The 19,858-nt window shown below is 45.0% G+C and overlaps 2 long non-coding RNA genes across 2 annotated transcripts in view; one reads left to right on the top strand and one right to left on the bottom strand.

Moving 5' to 3' along the window:
- The window catches only part of LOC116573554, a 33,418-nt gene extending 20,321 nt beyond the window's left edge, over positions 1-13,097 (bottom strand). The window contains exon 1 of the long non-coding RNA XR_004278873.1: positions 13,030-13,097. This is a non-coding gene — a long non-coding RNA (uncharacterized LOC116573554). The remainder of the gene's footprint in view (positions 1-13,029) is intronic.
- Positions 507-15,443, top strand: LOC116573555. Its single transcript, XR_004278874.1, has 3 exons — positions 507-602; positions 2,092-2,235; positions 14,570-15,443. It is a non-coding gene; the product is annotated as an uncharacterized LOC116573555 (long non-coding RNA).
- The last annotated feature ends 4,415 nt before the right edge of the window (positions 15,444-19,858 follow it).

A 19,858-nucleotide genomic window follows, 5' to 3' on the forward strand; every position in this document is an offset into this window, starting at 1 on the left:
CCAGGCAGATCCTCTTCTTCCAGTCCCTTCCAATAGTGTCTAGGTCTCCACGCATGGCTTCATTGCTAATGACAAGACTACAGGCTCCAACAAAAACACCCATGCCCAAGGGCTGGGAACCAATAGCTTGTCTTCTCCAGAAATGTGCTCTTCAGAGGGAAGGCCTGAGTGAACCAAAGCGTGCTAAGTTTACTATTAGCAGAAGTCACCAGCTCTCTGGATGCTTCCCATAAGCCTCTCTCAAGCATCTATTATCCATTTTTGTCTTTCAAGTCAGGAGATGAGCTAATTTCATTGCTGAAGGAATGGAATAGCCAACCAAGATGATTTGCTATCCATCTGATTTGAAATCAATGTAATTTGTTAGTCAAGAAAATTCAATCCACAAAGAGATTGGTTGATTTAACTGTCTGAACAACCAGGTGCTATAAATGCCTCTCAAACTTTTTGAATTCTACTATTTAGGAATTGGAAAGAGCTATCAGGTCTCAGAACCTAACTTACATGGGGGGAACTCACAGATGAAGTCCAACGGAGAAGACATGACTACACTGGGAGCCCGGAATGCTGCTTCCTGGCCACGCTCTCCCTCTAACCTCCATGTAAGTCTGTTCTGGTCCTGTACATCTTTGCATCTGTGACCACGCATATTTATACTCAATTGCTCTCAAGGTTAGTTTCAGATCTGGGATTTTGCAATCCGAATCTGTAGTTATAACCAGCTACATTTGCACCTTCTGGACAGAATGGTCTTTGACAACCCTGTGTAAGTTAGTTCCCCATCGTATTCTCGGTCACTGTATCCTATTTGTCTCCATCAGGCACTTGACCCAACTTACATGATGCATTTTCTCCATGTTTACATTCTCTGCCTCTCACATTACACACTCAACTCAAGATGAGAAGGATCCTTGTGTTCTCCTTCACTGTTGTCACCCCAGGGCCCACTGTGGCACAAAGAAGGTACTCGATATTTGGTGACTTATTTAATTCTAATGTCTGCCTCTGACTGAAGTATTTGTGGTATAGGGCACTGCTTCCTTACCAGGCTGAGAGTACTCCACGTGAGCCACTACAATCACTGAAAATTCTAGACTGAGTCCAAATCTGCCCCACTCGAGTATTTAGTTCTTGGTCTCATTTCTAACCCTCTTCTATTCTTATTAACCACGTTCAAATAGAAGAAGCATAAGGTGTCTTTGGGATCTTGTGAAATCTTTCTCATCAGTAGCCTGGAAAACGAGAGAAATGGCAGCACCTAGCAGTAGCTTTTGAAACCATAACACTCTCCCAGAGGAGAGGACAGAATTGAAATGGAGATAAAGCTCTGTCTCCCAGGGCACTGAATGTAGATACAGTAGAGCTGAGAAGGAATTAGGCTGCCCTTGCTGTCTTTCCTATATTTCAACCACTGCCCTGGAGAAAAGAAGCTTTATGATAAAGTTCCAGTGGAAAGCTGTCACAGCTTCGATTTCCCCAGAGCTTCCCTTGTGAGTACATCATCTACCTCTGGGCAGCCTGAATAGACAAAGAACATCTCAGAAAGAAGGCCTGTCCTGGACAAGAACAAATATTTTGTGTATTAGTATGTTTGGTTTCCTTATTCAAGATCTGTTAAAGTCACATTCCACTCTCTTAGCCTCCCAGCCTGTCATTTATGGAAACCACAATGTCCCCAGAGGATCTCTATATGAAGAGAGGAGGCTATACAAGAAGGATGAACAATTCTCCCATGAACAATTCTCCTGTAGACAAATGTAAGTCCACACTAGGGTCCACACTGCCCTATAGTACAGGCCTCCATAGCACCAAGTGACTGTGGGAGTTCTCATTCTCCTACTTGGTCAACCTTGAACCTCTCCTCTCAACTCTGAGGTCGGTAAAGGAAGGGAGTCCACTTCAGTGGGAATGCCGAAGGCGTGGCCCTTAGGGAAGTTGAAGGAGGTCAGCCGAGTGCACACAGCACTAAGTCTCCAGTGGGCCCATCAGGCAATTGGCAGGCTCCAGGCTATGTTGGCTGAGCCCTCATCCTCTGTGATCATGAAGCACGTTTGCCTCACATGGCAAGCACTGCTCCCTTTGTTCTCTTAGGTCTCCACCGGGGCTGAGCCTTTGGGAATGAAAATGCACAATAACAGCTTGCAAAGTCCTGAAGACTGTTTCTGTCAACAGCAGCTCTGTGTGAGCCGTGCTCCCTGACTGCATCTTTGTGAGGCCTTTCAGACACAGACATAGGTAAGTAGTAACCCTCTAGTAAAAGGGCCATGGAAACAAAATGAGCCCAGCTAAAACTGTCATCACCATCCGCCACCCTCTTCTTTGCAGTGGTTTATGTTCTCAGTCTTGTGACAAGTCTCTACGGAAGCTCATGCATTTGCATTAGCCACCCTCCTCCTACCATGTGTGGGCCCAGGGGAGGCAAGAATGGCACTATGTGAAGGCAAAATCAACTTTTAACAAATACCTCATTTCTACCACAATAGAAACTTCTCCCAGAATGCCCAGGGGAAGACCATGGTTATGATTCCCAATATCTGATTTTCAATCTAAAAATGTAAGGTTGGCAGTTTATCAAGTAGCCTTTCCAAGAATTACCTGCAAGCAAAGATGGTATCTAAAACCAAGATAAAAATGGCAGCAGGCGTGTGGGCCAAGGGTTCTCACTAGTCATGACTACACACTAGACACCTAAAGAGTTTTAGCTGTACCATGGGCTGTGGCCCACCCTAGACTGATGAAAACAGAATGTCTCTAGGACGGGAGTCAGACATCTTTATTTTTTCAAACTCTCCCACTGATTTTAACAGGTATCCAGGGTTTAAAACACTTGACAGTCCCTAAAGAAACATTTGACCAAACTCTGTTGCTCTTCCCATCAGCCTGGGTGCAATTCTATCCACACAGGGCATGTTTCTGTCCCACAGACATGTCATAGGACTCCATATTGTCTAGTCAGTGGTTCTTGGACTTTGACCTGTCTCTAAATCACCAGGGAGGATCACAGGGACGACAAGCCTCAGGCCCCTCAGAGAAGCCTGGGCATGAGCCGTGGGAGTTCACAGATCTCTCCAGGTGAACCTGATGCCCACCGAAGTTCAAGTAGCACTGGCCTAGTCTTTCCCCAGCAGAAAAGATGGTTCAGGAACAAACACAACTATTCTCACTCACATCAGTGATCGTCTGGACAGCACTTGCTGCCTGTAAAGTAGTTGAATTAGTTATGGGCCAATTGTCCTTCTGTGGATCTGAGCCAAGTTGAAGTCCCCTCCTTAACCCCCTCTTTCCCCACATATCAGAATCCATTCCGGACATCAGTGTCCTTAATCACTGGGACAGTCATCTGTCCTCTCCACCTTCCATCCTGGGAACACTGTTATGTGGGACTTTGCCTGATTCGGGGCCAGAGGTCTAAACCCCATATGCTCATGAAATGATGGGTCTCTATCCCCTCTGTCCATGAAACAAACAAAATAGGGTGAGTCCATGTGGTCCAACAGGAAAGCCCCAATGAGTCTCAACTTACCAACCCCACGTGTTGTCCTTCCCCACCAAGGCCACCCCCCAGTCTCTGCCATATACAAGAAAGAGGCTCACAGATGGAGCTTCCTCCTGGGAAAGCAAGGAAAGAAAGGAAAGCAGCTTGCTGAGGGCTCTGAGATTGGTAAAAATCTAAGAAGAGACACAAGCATGGCTGTTTAGCAGGCAAAAGAAAGGGGGCTAAGAGGCTTTGGCCAGCCTGCTTGAAGGCATCCTTCTGAGCTGCAGTTTCTCTGATTGAAGGAACCCAGAACAGGGACAATATGCGAGAGAACACTCACCCTCAGCCTGTCTCAAATCCAGTGCTGCCTTCCCAGCATTTGAGATGTACTAATGCCTCATCCTGAATCCTAGGATGGAGGCAATGGCAGGGGTAGTGGGGGGAGGACAGGTGTGAGCCAGTCTCCTCTGTCCAGACAGGCACAGGGCCCTGAGGAGCCAGACTCCAGGTCAGGGACCACCCTCTGTGTGGACCCCATTTGCCAGTCTGCCCCGTCCATTCTGCGCCACCACCCTTGGCCCCTCTCTCCTCACCTCTGCTGAATCCCCACCTCTGCTTCCTTCCTCTGCGTCTTCCCTTCACACAGTTACAGTCCCTGTCTTTTCTTTTCAGGACTTAAGCCACTCTCCAAACAACATTTATTCTGTCTTTGGCCATACACATTTTAGAACTGCCCTGGAAAATTTCTCCCTTGGCAATACCATGGCACCAAAGGGCCGATGGCAGGGGTATTCTCGCCTTCCCGGAGTTCTCTGGGAAGCTCAGTACTCTCTGGGCCTGGGGGAGAAGGTATACAGGATGGAGAGAGAAAGAAGACTGTTCTCTCACTGCCCGGACAACTATTTTGTAGGGGGGTACTGGGTCAGCACCTACAGCATAGAGTTTAAAATAAGAAGCAAGCTAAAGACAGGCTTTTGGAAATGGAACTCAAATCCCAAAAACTTAGCACATAGAGCAGCAGTTTTAAAACTTTATTATGCATAAGAATCACCTGCAAGGGGCGCCTGGGTGGCTTAGTGGTTTAAGCCTCTGCCTTCATCTCAGGTCATGATCTCAGTGGTCCTGGGATCGAGCCCGCATCGGGCTCTCTGCACAGCAGAGAGCCTGCTTCACCCTCTCTCTGCCTGCCTCTCTGCCTACTTGTGATCTATCTCTCTCTCTGTCAAATAAGAAAAAAAATTAAAAAAAAAAAAAAAGAATCACCTGCAAGAGATAAAAATGGCAGATATCAAGGCCCCTGCCCCAGAGATCCTGCCTTGGCATAGGGAGCTGCGGAAGCTGCACTGTAGCAAGCCCTGTGGGGTCGTGGGCACAGGTGTTCCCAGGGAAGATTCTGAAGATCCAGTTATAAAGCAAAAGCGAATCCAAGGATGGCCTGAGGCCAGATGACCAGAGCCAAAGCACAGCACAGAAATCCAAGAGAAGCTGAAGTCAGAAGGGGCAGGAAGGAGAGAAGCAAGAAGCGTGTGGTTTCAGCTCCCAGAGCATAACTTCCTTTTATTCTGAAATCCCCTGGCTTCTTAGTCCAACCTTGGTACAATACTTGAAATATGAGCAGGTCATAGGGAATCTCAGGGAATATGAAATCCTCCTCCTTAGAAATAGACTCCTAATTTATAGAGTTGCGAGTCCACTCAAGAGCAAAAGGGCTGGATTTATTGCTGGTAAAATATGAAGGATGTAACATGATAGCTCTTCGAATCTCCTGTTATATTTTCATGGTCCAAGCAGTAATTGCCTCCAGAGGTGAGGCCCCCACGGGTCAGGGGAAGAATTCCCTCAGGGAGTGGAGGATCTGAGCGGGGCCGCAGAGCAGAACAGAATGAGACCCACAGACAGACAGACGTGGGTGGGTCCGCCCAAGGCAGAGGGACTGGAAAATAAGGAAGTCACAGGGACAGACAGACAGAAGGTGATGGACGGGGAGGGCAGAAAGGAGCCAGGAACTTGCTCACCACAAATGCAGGAACCCCGCTCCCATTCCGGATAGCGCTGAAATGGCTCTCAAGGATACCCGTGTTCGTGCACGGCTTCCTCCCAGTGAAACCGGCACAATTAGGGGCCGTGGGGTGAGTCACTCTCACCCAACTCTGGCTTTTCTCAGGCAGAAAACTAGAGCCACATTGGGACACTCCAAGAACTGAAAGGCAGCAAGCCCTGCTGGCTTGGAACCCAAAACCTCTAGAGTTTCAACCTAATTCATGATGATCCTTAAGTCATCCAAGCCTCGCTTTCTTCATCCATGAAAGAGGCTTATCAAAGCTGTGGTGGCACATGGAGGATCATCAAATATGGTCTATGTGATGCCAAGCTGTGTTGGAAAAAGAAGCATTTATTCTCTCAACTAGTGGTGGAGGACAATGAGTCACGATTCTCACAGCCCTGGAAAGACCTCTGCTCATCTGGTCAACCTGTAAGGAGTTATAGAGCAGCAGTGGTTGGGTGCAGAGGGTGACTCTGTGCACCGTGAAGCTATTGGCCCCTGCCCCTCCGAGGCTCAGGCAAAGCCTCTTGAAGGAACCACTCTTGGACTGAAGTCTGGAGCACAGTGCATAGGAACAGGCCAGAGAAGAGGGATGTGCAGAGAGGCAACCAAAGTAACATGCGATAGCCCAAATAGCAGAGAGCGGCCAGGCCCAAGGCATGGGCGAGAACAGCCCCAAAAGAGAGGCAGAGGCCTGACTGGGGAGAACTTTGGGTCCAGTTAGGGATCCTGCTCTTTTTCTGAAAACAACAACAACAACAAATAATAATAATAATAATAATAATAATGAAGAAGTACATAGAGTCACTGAGGGGTTTTGGCAGGGAAGTGGTATGAAGAAGTTTTGAAAAAGATCTCACTGGTCAGACTCAGTGTAGGAAAAGGGTTGCAAGTAACAGAAGCAGACACAGAAAAGGTATGGAGGCGATTTCCATGATACAGTAGAGAGATGCCACCACTCCCTCTAAGGCGCTGCCCCTGGATGATGGTGGATGTGGTTGAGAATCCCTGGCAGGTGACACTATCGGGGCAGACCACATGCGGAGTTGTTGAGAGGACAGCATCTGCCTGGCGATTTCCTAGCACGAGGGACACGGGAACTAGGAGTGACTCTGAGCTCAAAAGTCAGATTCTGTTTTGATTCTGTAAAGAGGTGCCATCTAAATAGAAGCTTCAAAAAGGCCGTTGGGGGTGCACCTGGTGGCTCAGTGGGTTAAAGCCTCTGCCTTCGGCTCGGGTCACGATCCCAGGGTCCTGGGATCTCTGCTCAGCATGGAGCCTGCTTCCCCCTCTCTCTCTCTCTGTCTGCCTCTCTGCCTACTTGTGATCTCTCTGTCAAATAAATAAATAAAAATCTTTAAAAATAATTAAAAAAAAAAAAAAGGCCGTTGGGTATGTGCTTCTGGAGCTGAGAAGAAAGATCTAGGAAAAGATTTCCATACCACATTTCAACGTTCACGGGAGCTCAGTGAAGCCATGGTGCTGAATGAAGACCCAGAGCTGAACCTGGTGGAATGCCACTATTTACCTGTCTGAGCAATGAGCTGGCAGAGAGAACAGAAACCAGGAGAGAGTGGTGATCCGGAAGTCAAGAAAAGGAAGCATGTCAAGGGCTGAAGACAGAACAATGTCCAAAGCTGCTAAGAAGTTTAAAAAAAAAAGAGAGCATTTCATGGTCTGTCCTGGTAGACAATGCTGAAAATGCCAGAAAGTCCATAGATGGCAGAAGAGAGAGACTCGGAGGCATGCAGAGAACAGCTGGGGCGGGCGAGGAAATGAAGTGAGATACAGAATCAGATCTCTGTTCAGGGAAGATCATGGTTATGATTAGGCAACTTGGAATGGGGAAAAAATGAGCTAGGAATTCCAACATCTGGGGAATACTACAGTCTTGTAAGAAAGAAGGAGGTCCAGGGTACGGCAGCTGTCCAGAGTGGCTGTGGAGAAGGCAGGGCTGATGATCGGTTGTGCTCACTGAGTTCATGAGAACCAAATAAGGATGACAGCGGAGTTGGAAAGAGAGAAGCAGCTGCACTCCGTGGTTACCTGGGCTGCTGGGTGATGAAGGTACCAGTACAACTCAGAGACTGACAGCAAGGAGAAGCGGGGCCCCACTTTCCACATTGGGGGCAGGGCGGCCAGGAATTCTATATTGAACACTGTAGTGTTCTGTAATTCACTTCTGTAGTTTTACAACTATAACAACTCTGTAGTTCACTTTTGTCATTTTAGATCCCAGTAGAATGTCACAGAGAAGTGCTCAGAGGGCTTGTAACTTGCAGACTGGCACCCAGAAAGACTCAGGACAGGTGGGGACGCAGTCACTAGCAGGGACTGAAGGACCAGATGAAGGAGAGAAGAGGTATAAAGAGGGGAACGGGGTGCCTGAGTGGCTCAGTGGGTTAAGCCTCTGCCTTCTGCTCAGGTCATGATCTCAGGGTTCTGGGATCGAGCCCTGCATCAGGCTCTCTGCTCAGCAGGGAGCCTGCTTCCCCCTCTCTCTCTGCCTGCCCCTCTGCCTACTTGTGATCTCTCTCTCTGTCAAATAAATAAACAAAATCTTAAAAAAAAAAAAAAAAAAAAAGAGAGAGAGAGAGAGGGGACAGGCTGGGCAGGGACACTCCATAGCACGACCCCGCAGAGGTCAGAGAGTCCGGCCATCATTGTGGGACTCCAGGGCCAGGGTGCAGAGTGAGGCTTCTCCGGGCTTCTGGGTATGGAGGGCACAGTTTCTATGCATTGGTAGGAGTAAGACCCAGATGGAAAGGGCTGGAGATGGAAGAGGGGGGCCAGGAGGAAGGGTGAGAAGAAGGTGCAGAGAGGACATGGGAAGAAAAATGGCCTGAGACTTCAGTGGAGTCCAAGGAGAGGAATTCTGCAACTGCCTTGTTTTGTCCTGATGTGTGTTTTTACTGGAGAAGATGTGGATATCAAGAAGTAGAAATGGCCAATAAAGATGTGAAAAAAGAAAAAGATCAATCAGTAATTAAGACAATGAAACATTTTCCAACTCTCGAAGCAACAAATACATATAAGCAATTTCTCCAGACAGAGCATTTGGGACTGAATATAGGGTCAAATATCGCAGGACAGTTTTTCTTGGCTCCAGCACCCTGAGGCCTCCGGGCCCTTAGTGTCAGCACACCTGGATGGGTTCTCCGGGCCCCCATGGTATGGTTTGCTCTTTCTGCTTCCCCATGGGGCATGAGGTGTCTCCTCACCTGGCTACAGCTGCCTTTGTGCAGAGGGGCACAGAGACTTCTGAAGGGCCACTGAAGCTCCCAGAAGCTATGTCGGGACATGCTTTCTATGCCAGGTAAGTCCAGTAGCCACTCCAGGATGTAGAGGGGATTGCCTCTACTATCACGAAGGGAAAGACACCATATTCAAGGTGCAGAAGCAAAGCAAAGTGAGCACAGGAATTTAGCTCTGAATTTAGTGACTAGACCACTGAAACACACCCCTGAGTGCCAGAACCAGGGGCCAACCCAGGTTGTCAAAACCCAAGCCCAGGCCCCATCCACCATACTCTGCTCCCTCCCTAAATGATCAGTGTCCCTTCTTATCTAAAGACCAGCAGGTGGTGGGGGAAAGTCAGGTGGGGGAGGGGGCCCAGGCCCACTGGCACAGTCATGGCACAGAGCTGCCCTTCTTGATTCTGTCAAACACCAACACATACTGATTGTTGCCTCGTGTGTCAGCAATAGCTTCTCTCCTTGGACAGCCAGAGCATGCTACGGGCAGCTAACCATCAAAGTAAGAATAGAAAGGCAAGATGCACATGGCTGCAGAAGCTTCCCAAGGTCAAAGGCTTGCCATCAGCCAGCCTGTGCAGGAGAATCCTCCTCAGCCCTACTTGGCAAACACGGACTGGGGAGGGTAGAGGGAAAGAGCTTTCAGTCCCCTCCACTTCCACAGAACAGGTGTCCTTAGAGTCTCAGTTGCTCAAGAGTAAAATGTTAAAATAACTACAAGGGGCACCTGGGTGGTTCAGTGGGTTAAGCCTCTGCCTTTGGCTCAGGTCATGATCCCAGGGTCTTGGGATGGAGTCCTGCATCGGGCTCTCTGCTCAGCAGGGAGGCTGCTTCCCCTCTCTCTCTGCTCTGCCTCTCTATCTGCTTGTGATCTCTCTCTCTCTGTCAAATAAATAAATAAAATCTTTTTTAAAATTAATTAATTAATTAAATTTAATTAAATAAGTACGAGTCCATCAAACCGCATAGGGAAAAAAAGAGACAGAGAGAGAGAGAACAAGTGAAGTGGCACCTGCCTGCCTCTGAAAAAACCAGAATTTCAAATGTGGGAAGAAGGGCTGAGGACCACCTCCTGGGGCAGTGACTAGGATCTCCTGCAGAACTCAGCAGGCCTCACCTGTAAGGCATGTCACTACCATGGCCCCAGAGTTACTGTTCCCAGTGTCACTGTTACTGTTCCAAGTGTCACTGAATAGGTCAGCAGATAGGAGCTCCCTTCTACCCAGGACTGGCTTCTCTCCAGGCCTCCACTTTTTTTAAGCAAAAACAATGACAATTTTCTGTCTGTTGTCATTTCCTAAGAACACTTACGGGACAAAGTCTGTGCTGTAGTAAACAGCCTGGGAAGCCAAATGTCTCTGGCTCCAGCAAACATGTTAGGCATGATTCATCTGGTGGAAATTCTCTTTCTAAAGAGGGAAAAGCAGGTTAAACAAGGGCCTGCACAAAGTTGTCTTCCTGTGACAAACAAAAGCCTTACCCAGCCCAGCCCATTCGACCGACTCGACAGAGCTCATTACCCATGTCCATGTGTGGCTTATATGAAATTCTCCTTGGTCACACTCTTAGAGATGATGAGATGGGGTGATGGTGGTGGTGATGGTCATGAGGATGATAGTGGTAGTGACAATGACATCATGATCTTCCAGAATGCCCCAAACTTCCCCGGGCAGTCTTCTCCAGGAAGCAATATTGTCCTGGCAAAGTTGTGGGGCCAGGAAATCTCTTAGACCACATAGAGCTAGGGGAGAAGGTAGGAGGGAACTTTGAGGGAATGAATGAAACATAGTGACCCCAGAGGGAGCTGAAGCTGGAATCCTGGCCCAGAGATAAGCCTGGGGGTGGGAGGAGGGGAACCCAGGACCTCCTAGAGGGTGCAGAGAGCAAAGAGCAGAAGGTTGGGAAGCACTGTGATTGAGGAATCCAGGGCAGGGATGTTAGAGGGCAGTCGATCTTCTGAGCATGGCAGTTTCATCTGGGGCAGAGATTGGGGCTGAGCAAATAGTTTACTGAGTGTATGAGATCTGAAGAAGCCATCGTTAGCCTGTTCTCGTGAACCAGGCCTCCCAGCCCAGACCATCCCACCTAAAACCACAATGCGCACCCTTCCGAGGGCTCCTCAAACCCCCTTTAGTCCACTCTACACTTTCTTTGCCATGCTTTATATCGCTTTCTGACTTGCTTTCTAATTTATGGATTATATTGATAATATGTTGGGGGCCCCCTCACACAGCCCTCAATTATAGTACACATCAGCTCCAGGAGAACAGGGAACGCTGTTTTGTTTATTGAGCTATCCCAAGGCCTAGAACTGTGCCTGGCACATAGTAGGTATTCACAATATTTGTGAACAAATGGCCCTAAAGGATGACCTGACTATCTGGGACCTGAACCAGCCCATCTGGTGGTCCACACCACCCACGACCCCATTATCTGTTGTGTAATTGCTCAGCTGGAGCTCTCTCCATGCAGCTTTTCCTGAATAGACACAGACACAGCCCTTCTGTCCAGAAATGGTGCTCCCTCTGCCATTGATTAAAACCAGATGGAGACTAGCCTTGTAACATGACTGAGCATTGATTTCAGGAAAGAAAGAAATTACCAAAATATAGTCATTACAATCTATCTTCATCTTGGCGACACATTTGGCAAGCTGTTATAAAATGGGACTTGAAAAGTAAATGTGAATTTATAGACCTCTCAGCTCTGCCTACAGGACCCTAAACTGGCAGAATTGTCATCTCTATTGAGCTATTACAACTGGTTGATGAGCTCTCCTGCCCACAGATTTTCTCTGAATACACAGGTCACCCAGCTATCAGAGCTGCATGGTAGGACCTCAGATTTGGAAAGACCTTTAAGGTCATCTAGACACTTTCCATCTGCTTACACCAATGGCAGTAAATCACAGCTACTATTCTTCCACACCATGCCGAGGCCCTGCACAAAGAATGTATCCAACTTCAACAGCAGCCATACACACAAAGTGGATTATCCATGCCTCAAAACTGAGTAAGCCTCAAAAAGCCTGAGAGATCAAGGAACTTAGCCCAGGCAGGACAAGTAACTGGCAGAACAAATACTTGAACCCAAGTTTCTGACTCCAGCCTATTACTCTTGACTGTTCTATCCAACACTGGCTCTGAATCCCAGAGCGAATTATCAGTGGAAATGCAGACAACTGGGTGACTCCTAGGCCCACAACAGTTGAACTCAGCAATCAATCTTAATACCATTAAAAGTGACATCAACAGACATGATTGTTTCCCAATATGATGCAATAGGAAGCACAAAGCATTCATATAAAGTATTCTTGCCAAAAAAGAAAAAATTAATGAGCTTAATTGAGACTTGGGTACAACCAGTTTGCAGGAAACATAGACGATAAAAAAGTTGTGCAATGAGAGGACAGTCAGCTCAATCCAGAACATAATACACTCTACAGGACATGACCCATGACCCAGTTTCTTCCACAAACTGGGAAGAAAGGGAGGGAGAACTGTTACAGACTGAGACCTAAGAAACACATCACCTAAGTGCAAAGTGGGGATCCTCTCTGCACCCTTGATTCAGCAAAGCATCTGTAAGAAGTTAGTTTGATGTAAATTTTTATGTGAATATCTATTAAAGTATTAATGATTGTTGTACTAAATGTGAAAAAATACAATGATTGTGTTTTTAAAAAAGTATTTTCTGTTAGAGATACAAAATGAAGGATTTGTGCATGAAATGACATAGTATCTAGAATTTCCTCCAAAGGGGGGGAGGGGGGAAGAAGGGGAAGATTAAATGAAATAGCTGAGTGTTGATCACTATTGAAGTTGGGAGATGAAGAAATGAGATTTCATTACACTATCTGTCCTACTTCTGTGTATGCTTAACATTTTCCTTAATAATGTTATGTTTGAGAAGAAGTGATGATAGGGCACCTGGGTGGCTCAGTCATTGAGCATCTATCTGTCTTTGGCTCAGCTCATGATCCCAGAGTCCTAGGATTGAGCCCCGCATCAGGCTCCCTGCTTGGCAGGAGGACTGCTTCTTCCTCTCCCACTCCCCCTTCTTGTGTTCCCTCTCTCTATCTCTATCTGTCAAATAAATAAATAAAATCTTAAAAAAAAAATAAAGAGAGAGAGAGAGAAGAAGTGATGATGTCAGGGAATAGAATTTTTTAATCCAAAAGCAACATTAAGCTCAAGTGGAAATGGTCAAGATTCTCCTTTGAAAAGTTTTCCCTTTACACAAGATAAACTTACCAACTTAGAAAAATGCAAGAGCTTCCAAGCACAGTGAGGGTCTCATCAGGAATATACCACCGAAACTGAAAGAGAAATGATTAGGAGATAAAACCATATAAAATGTAAGAATATGTGTATGTTTAAAAATATTAGCAAAACATTTAAATGCACATGATGAATTGGGAAAGTATTTGTAAAGTACAGGTCATAAAAAGCTAAGCATTATCATTAAATCAAAAATACCTTATAAATCTGTAAGAAAAAACATAACACCCTGTCCAAATGGACAAAATATGAGTGGAAATTTTGAAAGAAAAGGGTATAAAAATCAATCTGTGTTAGGGCAAAACAAGAAGCCAGGGTCATTTGGTTTGGTTTGGTCTGGATTTTTTTTAAGATTTTACTTATGTATTTGAGAGAGCATGCTACAAAGAGAGTGAGAGCATGTAAGCATGAGCAGGGGGGATGGCAGAGGGAGAGGGAGAATGAGACTCTGTCCAGCAAGGAGCCCTATTTGGGGCTCAATCCCAAGACCCTGGGATCATGACCTAGGCCAAAGGTATATGCTTTATTGACTGAGCCACCCAGGCACCCTGAGGCCAGGTTCATTTGTGATAAAATCAGTGCATATTGGGGCACTCAGTTGGTTAAGCATCTGCCTTCAGCTCAGGTCATGATCGCCAGGTTCTGGGATCGAGCCCCACATCCAGATCTCTGCTTAGTTGGAGCCTGCTTCTCCCTCTGTCCCTCCCCCTACCCCAGCACGCCCTCTCTCTCTCTCTCAATTAAATGACTAAAATCTTTCAATAAATAAATAAATATACAAATATATAAATAAAATCAGTGTATATTTAAAAAACATTAATATCTACACAGTATTGACAAAATTATCATATTAAAGAATTAATGCGACAGTCTGAACACAGATAATAGCTCACAGAGATTGCCTTTCCCCTTGACTACTGGTGGGCCTGGAAATTGGCTCACATTTCCTATTTGTATGTAACAAAAACCTCATTCATGCCCTCTGCCCCAGTGCTTCCCCTTGCAGGTATTTATTCATCAACAGTAAAAATCAGAAAGAGGTTGTCTTGTGAAAAGCGTTAAGTACAGAGAGTTTTCTCTAGGTGCTATAAGAAAATTATTAGTGCATGACCCAGAACTGGCCGACTAATGGCCAGAAGGCTTGAAATCTGGTGCTGGCCCTAATCTTATGACTTGTTATCCCAAAGACTAAACACTTGCATTTAATTAATTAATAATTAATAATTAATTAATAGCAATTGAATAACTGAGATGGATCTAAGAAAAAAAAGGTGTTAACTTTTACTAATATGTAGAAGTCACCTATCATAAACCTACTGACTGATTCAATGGACACTATTTTGTGCATAACACTGAGAAAGTAAGAAAATAGTTTTCTTCAGTCACATCACCTCTTTGGTCTCAGAATCTTAATCTCCTCAGTGAACACACAGGCACAGTTCCAGGAAATACACCCATTGGTCAATACTCAAGTTCTAGTCCACAATGAAAAATGTTCCCTTGTATGATCCAGGACATGAAGATAAAGCCAGATTCCCTAAGATGTCTTCTTGGACATTTCCAGAAGATGGTACAGGACTGAACTCATAGGTTACCAGCCATCCAGGGGAAACTGACCAATTGTTGAGAACCAAGAAACTGAGGAAGGCACTGCCCAGTTGTGCTTGCTTTGCATTTTACCCGAGGAGAGTGAATTTGTGTGGGAAGGAGTTGCCCAAGTCTCCTATTCTAAGACTGAAGGTATTATTTTGAGGGCACTTAAAGGCCAGCTACAGTGGAGAGAAGATCAGCCTTCAACACATTCATGCAAACCAGAGCCTGAAGACCTAAAAGCTCCTGGTGCCTGGAGAATCAAATCCACGCAGAGCAGCAGACCAGCAGCCCGTCTGATAAAGCCAATGAATGACACGTGTAAAATAGCCTGGGGAACAGCACCGGTAAATAGAATGAGTGAGTCTGTGAGGTGATCCCAATGATGACTTTTGAGGAAATGCTTTGGCTTATCCAGATTCAAATCTGAATGAAATGCTGCAATATTTCCAGAAACATGAGGCATCAATTAGTCACCAAGAGAGGAAAGATTGACGTTGACTTTCATGATGGAAATAGAGATTCCTGCCCCTACTTCACCCCTCACCTTTCTTAGAATGACACTTAGAAAACCGAGCCTGATAATAAAAGGCAAACCAAAGAATAAATGGAAGGTGATAGCCAGAAAGAATATCTGTCAATAAAATCTTAGGTGCAGTTCTGAGTCTCAGTCCTCGGGATGCATTCCCACGGTGGCACAGAGTAATATCAAGAATGTATTTATAGTTCGATGAACACTTGGGGAAAGGAACCACTTGACCCAGAAAGCCAGTTCTCGGTCAACTCATCTTCGACAAAGCAGTAAAGAATGTCCAATGGAAAAAAGACAGCCTCTTCAATAAATGGTGTTGGGAAAATTGGACAGTCACATGCAGAAAAATGAAATTGGACCATTTCCTTACACCACACACAAAAATAGACTCAAAATGGATGAAGGACCTCAATGTGAGAAAGGAATCCATCAAAATCCTTGAGGAGAACACAGGCAGCAACCACTTCGACCTCAGCCGCAGCAACATCTTCCTAGGAACATCGCCAAAGGCAATGGAAGCAAGGGCAAAAATGAACTATTGGGATTTCATCAAGATCAAAAGCTTTTGCACAGCAAAGGAAACAGTTAACAAAACCAAAAGACAACTGACAGAATGGGAGAAGATATTTGCAAACGACATATCAGATAAAGGACTAGTGTCCAAAATCTATAAAGAACTTAGCAAACTCAACACCCAAAGAACAAATAATCCAATCAAGAAGTGGACAGAGGACATGAACAGACATTTCTGCCAAGAAGACATCCAGATGGCCAACAGACACATGAAAAAGTGCTCCATATCACTCGGCATCAGGGAAATACAAATCAAAACCACAATGAGATATCACCTCACACCAGTCAGAATGGCTAAAATTAACAAGTCAGGAAATGACAGATGCTGGCAAGGATGTGGAGAAAGGGGAACCCTCCTACACTGTTGGTGGGAATGCAAGCTGGTGCAGCCACTCTGGAAAACAGCATGGAGGATCCTCAAAATGTTGAAAATAGAACTGCCCTGTGACCCAGCAATTGCACTACTGGGTATTTACCCTAAAGATACAAACATAGTGATCCGAAGGGGCACATGCACCCGAATGTTTATAGCAGCAATGTCCACAATAGCCAAACTATGGAAAGAACCTAGATGTCCATCAACAGATGAATGAATCAAGAAGATGTGGTATATATACACAATGGAATACTATGCAGCCATCAAAAGAAATTAAATCTTGCCATTTGCGACAACATGGATGGAACTAGAGCGTATCATGCTTAGCGAAATAAGTCAAGCAGAGAAAGACAACTGTCATATGATCTCCCTGATATGAGGAAGTGGTGATGCAACATGGGGGGTTAAGGGGATAGAAGAAGAATAAATGAAACAAGATGGGATTAGGAGGGAGACAAACCATAAGTGACTCTTAATCTCACAAAACAAACTGAGGGTTGCTGGGGGGGAGGGGGGTGGGGTTATGGACATTGGGGAGGGTATGTGCTATGGTGAATGCTGTGAAGTGTGTAAACCTGGAGATTCACAGACCTGTACCCCGGGGGATAAAAATATATTATATGTTTATAAAAAATAAAAATAAAATAAAAATCTTTTTTAAAAAAATAAATAAATAAAATAAATACCTAATACAATTTTGAAGTTTTCTCAATTTTGAAATCAGAGGCCCATTTTAAAAATGGATGCTCATTATTGATTAATGCACACAACTGATTTTAGGAGTGCTTAAAAGAGAGAAAAGTTTGCATTTAGGTTCGTAACTACTAAGAATAGGCATATATGGCACAGACTGTTTTTCAAATATAGGAATATGTCATGATTAAAAACCCCATGTGTTCACTGAGCACCATTTTGTGCAAAAAAGCTAAGGAAAAATTGCCAATTAATATTAAAATAAGATCAGATCAAACTTATGTTCAAAGAATGGAGCAGTATCAGAACCAATTTTCCAGAACTAACTAGATAATCACTCTGAAAAAAACGTCCTATTGGGGAAATATACATATAATATGAGATGTAGATAGATAGATAGATATACATACATATATAGAGGCCTTCCAGAGAAACTTTTCTCCAAAATATGGTCCTCGTCACTTGAACACAGGGCTACATATGCTGCCCAGCCTGACTCTTGACTGCCCCCCATCCCATTGGTGATTTGGAATTTTGCTCTCATGGTACAGAGAAGTCCTTATTTATTAAATGTGTTCAAAATAAAATACAAACAGCACATTTTGATTCTTTTCCTCCAAACGGATGGCTATGTTTCTCCGTCTCTGTCAAAGTTGTTTTAACAAAAAACTTTCAAAATCATCTGCAAAGAATTGAAATGATGATCCCTTCAAAGTGTTATTTTCCAAAGTCCCTCCTTTGTTTTCCCTTTGAAATTCAAAAATTACTATTACCACGCTGCAGATACATAGTGACTTTCTCCAGAAGGCTCTAGTGGCCAAGTAGACACGTTTCTGTTCAGCTCCAGGAAATGATATTTTATGATTAAATCATTTTGAGCAACACAGATCTTCATATTTTATATTGCAGAGCTGTGATTTTCTAGCAGATGGCTTTGACATTCTTATGCCGAGGCAAGTTTTCATTTCCCAACTTCAGTTAAAATCTTTAAAATGTTTGCTTTGGATGGAACTGCTGTGCAAGGGGGAAAGAACCATATGCAATACCTTATCATGTAGGGAAAATATTCCATTAAAAAAAAAACTGGATTTCATTATGGCCTGTTTTGTGTAACCAGGCTACAGGTTTGGTTGCTACACACATCATTAGGATATTGCAAGTGTCTGCTTTTCGTTACCCTGGCTGCAAGGCCCAGCCCCCTGCCTCTGTGTGCATACATGCTGTGATTCGTTACAATAACAGGAATTTGCTGCTGCTATGATTCAGATAAATCAGCTTTGTGGTCTGGGCCGCCCGTTTTGATAATGGGCTCCACCTCAAATTTGCTGCCCGGTCTTAAGTCATCTGCAATACGGTCTGACTGAAGAAGCAAACAGATACTCTATTTTCTTAGAAATACTGAAAAAAGAAATAGTCACCACAGGCCAGGAATTTAACTAATGCCTTTCTCTACATTCATTCATTTAATCCTCACAACAACCTGAGGGGATTTAGCCTTCTCTTATCTGCCTCAAATGGATCAAGGGATTGCTGTCCTCAGCTCAATCGCTTGCCCAAGGCACCCCTGCTGAAACCCAGCTCAGTGCACTGCCCCCCCAGCCATGGCTCTGAACAGCTCTTCTGACAGCACCACTGGCCAGGCTGGCTCCAGGGTGAGGCTGGGATTCCCCCACCATTCATTAACTCTAGTGGGTCCTGGGAGGGGGAAGGACCAGGCTTGGTCATCCACACACTCCCCCACGCAACCACCTGTCTGTACTTTGGGCTCGGTCCAACACTGGCCAAGGGTTAGACTGGTCTCTGCAAAGCTGAGAGGAGGCCAATCAACCCAGAAGTTTCCACCTCGTTACCTCCCTCTAACTAGGATGGTGTCTGGGACGTCTCTCTCCTTTCTTCTATCCACTTTTGTACTTGCTTCCACAACAGAGAATCTTAATATTTTCTTTTTTGCAGGACATACTTATACTAAGAAATTATTTATTGTTCATCTGAAATTCAAATTTTACTGGGTGTCTTGTATTTTCATTTGCTAAGCTGGTCATCCCATCTAGGAGCTAATCAATAAAGAATGCCATTGGATTGCTTACATAAGAGGGAAAGGTCACAAATGTGGAGGGTCTGGAGACTGCTGTTCTCCGTCTCCTCCCTGGTGAGTCTAGTACCATGTCCAGTTCATTATGCCTGCCTGTATGACCCAGACCGTGCTGGTCATTGCTGTCAGTCAGTCTTCTGGCTCAGGTGTCACCTCTTCATGAGGCTTCCCCCAACCAGCCTTGTGAAGTTATGTGCCAGTGGTCTTATCAATTACCCCTTCTGGTATGAAATGCCTCTAGTCATGTCAAGACTCTTGGACAGCACACTAACACTGCACATTACTCTCCCTTTCCATTCTTGGGCCAATCTGTACCACTCCTCTGTCACCAAAACTGTCTTGGGATTCCCGGCATAGCTATATTATCTCCCTAGACAGACTGAGTTCACACAGAGCAGAGACCACTACCCATTTCCAGTAGCAGTGTAGAGGGAGCATCCAAAAAATGCTAACCCCACTGTGGTAGAATGCATTGTACAGGTGCTCATACATTCAATTATTCCCTAGAGTCTCTATCTAGGCCAGGCTAACTGCAATCAAGCCGTGGGGGATGGGATCCTTAGACAGATACTACACAAACACATGGGTGACGTGGCCATTCAGAATGGAGCACTGACGTTTGGACATTGTAAGCCAGGTAGGAGAGCAGGAAAGGAGCCAGAATTCTAATTTCCACCCAACATCACTCAGAAAGTCCCAGAGTTTGACATGGGATATAAGAACCAGAGAAAAGCAATGTTGCTTTTTCTGATTATCAAATATTTATTAATATTATTAAATACAAGATCAAAAATATTTTTGGTATTTTATAGATATCTCAAAAATATCACTGCCTACTTTATGCCACCTGTTCTACCTAAAAATACACTAAAATACAGATGAATAAGAAGTGACCCCTAACCTTGGGGAGGGACTTCTCCTTCTCTCCACTCAGTTATGATGTTCT

This window comes from Mustela erminea, chromosome 14 (assembly GCF_009829155.1).
Source record: "Mustela erminea isolate mMusErm1 chromosome 14, mMusErm1.Pri, whole genome shotgun sequence".
NCBI lineage: Eukaryota > Metazoa > Chordata > Mammalia > Carnivora > Mustelidae > Mustela > Mustela erminea.